The following is a 5,004-nucleotide window of genomic DNA, read 5'->3' as shown; positions in this document are numbered from 1 at the left end:
GTTCGGTCGATGATGCACAGTGGGATGCCGAGTGTCAAATAGGGAATGAAACAAAATCATCAACCTAATTTGATTTTGTAATTATTTTTGACATTTTTGTTTTATTTTATAGGAACACACCAATTGCAGACAAATGAAGATTAAATTTTAATTTATGAACATTAATGAACATTAATTTATTTCCCATCAGTTGATGCAAAAAACGCAAAAAAAAACTGAACAACTCTCCAGAATAAACCAGCGTTAGAAATTTTACCGCATTGTTGGTCACTGTGCGACGGCTAGCCAACACAACACGAAAGGTCGATTTTGGATCCGTGCGGGTGGGAGAGGAGCGGAAAAATTTGCTTTCCGATCGTTTGACACGACAGGTCACTCACCCATTCGAGAAAGTGAGTGCCTTTTGTTTTTAGTACAACTTCGGCGCGATAAAATGACAGTTCGAACGGTTCGAACAGTTACAGTTACTGATCAAAACACACAGAAGAAAATTTAAATAATAAATAATTTAATAAACTACCCAATTGAGATGATTGACGTTTAGCGCTCGCACACTAATGTGCAGTTCGTCATGTGTAAAAACATGTTTGTTTTCCTTCTGCTCATAACCTCAAAAATGATCGGGTCATCACAATGATTTCAAAAGAGTCAAAAAATATATGGAAATATACTCTTTTTACCCAATCTTTGCTGAGTTGCACTATCTAGGAGTGTTTGTTTTCCTTTTATCGACTCACACATTCGGACGTGAGAATCTCAATTGGCTTTTACTACAAGGGTTTGTGTAAAAACAACCCACTTTTTGGTAGTTCTGACTTTTAGTGTATTTTTTTTAGTACACACACGGAGAGCCGACACGGATATTTTTGTTTACCCATGCATGGCATTAATGGGTACTTTTATACACGCAAAAAAATATTGCGGTCGAACATTCCTAAGGTTAATTTAAGAATACGCATACGGTGCACCGACGATTTTCAGCAGACAACAAACCCGTTTGATTTTACCATGCGCGCAGTAAAAATCAACTGTGGTCGTGGTGGAATGTTGTTACATGAACTGAATCAGTGGTGAATTTGTCCGAATCCATGGTTAATTGGGTTGTTTAGGGGTATATATGTTTTTACATATTCTGAATCTGCATAAAAATATGAGCCGAACCCCAATTTCTCAGAATTTTTGGAGCCTCGGAACTATTTTTAATTTGCATTTTAAATTTATATGGGACTAAAAATTTGTTCTTATGCTGCATGGGCCAACTGTCATTCTATGAATGTTAGTGTCATTCTATCGATCAAAATGGCTTATTGTTTGCTATACAAAAATGAAAATAAAAGGTTTACAACAAGGGGTTAGAAACTCTGCCACACCAAATTGTGTTGAGCTGCTCTTCCGTGTGTTTCTGTGTGTCAAAGTGTGTTTCCCGGTGTTGAACGTTCACCGATAGCTGTCAAAATGACTTTTCATATTTTTCGATTTTTTCGGCAACACTGTCCAAAAATGACAGAATCTGAAAAAATCACTCGCGCGGACTTGGAATTTTTTGTTTTTATTTTGAGTTTTTCAAGTTAATCGATAAAAGTTTTAAAAACTTCGAAAAATTCGGATTGTTGACTGGTGTCGTTGTATTGCGGACTTTTCGACCGATAACTCTTTTTCCTCGGTGCTGCCACAACAGCAGTGCCAGTCCTTAACCCCATCGAAGAACCCAGCTGATCAATAATAACGAATTCGATAATGCTGCATTGGATCACGAAAAACCAACCGCCACTGTGGCAGTTCCCCGGTGGCTAATAAGTGAAAAGCTAAAACAAAGCCGAAATCATGGGCCAATCCTCCGATGTCACGCACCGTCCCTGCCGGCCAACTAAAAGAACAGTGTCCCCATCCTCAAGCTTATTACATAATTCTCGAAACAGCCACACGAAGAGGTCCAACACGTACAGCGACTCGCCGGGAAATCAGGTAAATGACGGATACAACAGCATCAACGGCGAAAACCATGAGAAACGAGAAACGATTCTTACCCGGATCGTGAATGCTCTGGCTACAACAGCCGATCAATTAATCAACAAATGTCCAATCGACTCCAATGCCATTTGCAGCGGACATCTGCCCTTCGGTGGGCACGGACGGCGGCCCTTCAAACGGCCTTCAGTACGAGAAAAAAAATAGACGACAAGCAGCATCACCCCCACCACCAACAGCCACAGGATCTATTGCAATCCGACGACTCCGTTTCAGATCAGTCCGACAGGTTATAAACCGATGGTGGCGAGCCGAAAAACGTTATTTACAGCGGCAAAGCGTAGATCTACTCGAGGATCTACTACAACGACGGCAAAGGAAGATCGGGCTAGCTCTATATTAAATCGCATACCGTTATTACTCATCCAGCACAAGCATTAAAAGCACAAGGTCAAAAAGATCCGGGATAGAGCAAACGTCATGAGCCTGGCGGGAACTACTTGCGCAAACTCAGCAGGATGTAAACAGTGTCGCCGCTCAATATAATTCAACTTGGGATGGGCATTAGACGTAGGATAACCCATAGCTGAGACGTTTGCTCCTGCCATCATCACTTCAGAAGTTCAAATCCACCAGGATGATTATCAGCCGTTATACGCATAATTGCCCCATGTTATTTCGGAGGGCATTGTTGGGAATCGATGGGTTCACACTTAACCAGAAACCAGTTTTACTGAGTTTATTCGGTAATCAGTCAAATTTCACGTTTTCCGCTAAATTTCCTTGTAATCACCGATACCTGTAAAATGTATTACCGATGTTCGAGAGTTTCATCTGGATTTACCGAAATCTGTGTTTAATCTCACTGAAAAATTTGTAATATAGACATTACACACATTACATCTAGTGGCTATCTTCCTCGCTTTCTGCAATTCATCGATTGGGAGGTAAGTGAATTACTAATAATATTTATTTTGTGAATTGATTACTGTAGTAGGCGATGAAAAAATGTGTATTAAAGTGTTTAATGCTGATTTCCTGTTTTGCCTGGCAGTAATAATGGAGGTTTACCATCGGTCGAGCCATCGGTACAAAACACCTGACGAATTATATTTACCAGCACGCATTTCATCGCTAGGAAATGTTTCTGCATTCTATGCTACACATCGAATAATACACGATAGATTTCGTTGGTAACTTTGACGGGATACATCATCAGATCACCAAGAGTTTTGTGAACGTGTGTATGTAGCGGATACAGCGGCATGAAAACAGTAAGTGCGGAACATACATCGAAATTATAGTTATGCTTATGATCTGTTTCGGTTGATTTTGATATACGTAATAAAAATATTCTGAATAACTAAAAGCATTGCGTTCATTCGTTTTTAAATCTGGAGAGGAAATTCAATAAAATAATGTATTTTTGTGTATTTATAGCCGTCATCTCGGTAGCCTGCAATAACCATGATTACAGAAGTTGGGGATTTCGTTGGACTTTGCTTGGGGATTCTTTCTTTTCTCCCAAAGCTGGACTCCTGGTGGGCACCTATTGGGGTTTCCTGTGGGATTCATTGGTGGATCACTATGTACATCGCTCGGGAGTCATTGCAGGCATTGCCTGAGGATTCCTGTCGGCATTGTTTGGAGATTCCTGTGGACATTACTAGGGGATTTCGGTGGGCATTGGGGATACCAGAGGACAGCACTGGGGGAACTCTGTGGACATCGCTTGGGAACCACTATAGGCATTGCTCGGGCTTTCCTGTGGGAATCGCTTAGATTCCTGTTGGTATTGATGAGGAATTCATGTGGGCATTGCTTAAGAAATCCGGTCGGTATCGCTAGAGAATTTCATTGAGCGGGGGGATTTCTGTAGGTTTTGCTCGAGGATTCCTTTAATTATCATTTGGCATTCCTATGGGAACAGGGAATGTTTGGGAATTCCCGAGGGAATTCCGATGGGTATCGTTTGAGGATTCTGGTGGTGGTGGCAGGTGAGCCCCGGTTGCGTTGCAATCTGTAACACTGTGGCATTTGGATGAGGTGCTCTTTCGGCTGCACGGTCTAATCCTTTGAAACCAGCCGGTTTAGCACCGGAATTCAAGTTATCATTTGTGCTTCCTGACATAGATGTGCCCTGAGCTTAAATCAAAGGAGTGGTATTAGTTCTCGTGGCAGCCCAATAGCTGAAAATGGATTAAAATAATACTACAATTATAATTTACGCTTTGCTACCGGCACTACGCATTCCAGTTTGAAGTCGATCAGCTATGACATGCTCCACCTGAAGCGAATGATATTGACAGGGTTTATTCTTCTCGCAAAACTTACCAGTATCTGTTAGATCGGACGCGGTCTGCTTTCGAGCTCAGCGCCATCGAACACCAGATTATTCCAACCTGGGACCAACCAGCAACCACCATCCACCGCCTGCGAAAATGCTATGCGAAGGTCAATCAAAATAAACTATAAAACAAACGTCAAGTGTTATGCAGTGATGCCATGATAATTTTCAATTAATCTGAACAGGTGTGTCGAACGGTGTCGAAGTGTGTTGAAGGGTGTTTTCGTGGTGCAAAAGTCGGTGTTGCCACAAGGTGGCAAAGTTTCTAACCCCTTGGTTTACAAGCAAAATAAAAATATGTTGGAGATTAGCAAAGCATGCTCTTTATGTTAAACTATAAAAAACCTCATATTTTTCACTGCTCAACAACCCAATTCTACTGAAAATTTGTGGTTGTTTTAAAAACACGGCGTAGTCTACAAAATAGTAATTGTTACCATGGATTTTTTTTCTGTGTAGAAATACTATTGTCGGCGTAGCACCAACTTAGAATTCGGAAGTCCGGACTTCCGAACCGAACTTTCTTCCGAAGTTTTATCTGTCAAACTAATGGATGCGTTGTTTAGCGCATCTTTAGGGGAATCCAGCGCACTACTTCCGAAGTTGGGAAAGTTGCCTGTATCTGGAGAAAAATCCAACTTCGGTATAAAAAGCGGTATAAATTTATTCCGGATACACAATATACAATA

General features: G+C 41.1%; 2 long non-coding RNA genes across 2 annotated transcripts; one reads left to right on the top strand and one right to left on the bottom strand.

Moving 5' to 3' along the window:
* The first annotated feature begins 1,511 nt into the window (after positions 1-1,511).
* On the top strand, positions 1,512-3,225 carry LOC134214650 (uncharacterized). The gene is made up of 3 exons (XR_009979866.1): positions 1,512-1,965; positions 2,106-2,915; positions 3,023-3,225. It is a non-coding gene; the product is annotated as an uncharacterized LOC134214650 (long non-coding RNA).
* A 149-nt stretch (positions 3,226-3,374) lies between these two features.
* Positions 3,375-4,519, bottom strand: LOC134214643 (uncharacterized). Its single transcript, XR_009979865.1, has 2 exons — positions 4,303-4,519; positions 3,375-4,157 (listed from the first exon to the last, which is right to left on the bottom strand). It is a non-coding gene; the product is annotated as an uncharacterized LOC134214643 (long non-coding RNA).
* Between the last annotated feature and the right edge of the window lie 485 nt (positions 4,520-5,004).

Source organism: Armigeres subalbatus, chromosome 1 (genome assembly GCF_024139115.2).
Source record: "Armigeres subalbatus isolate Guangzhou_Male chromosome 1, GZ_Asu_2, whole genome shotgun sequence".
In the NCBI taxonomy this organism is placed as follows: Eukaryota; Metazoa; Arthropoda; class Insecta; order Diptera; family Culicidae; genus Armigeres; species Armigeres subalbatus.
Note: the sequence above shows the minus strand (reverse complement) of the source record. Positions and strands in the feature narration are given on the sequence as shown.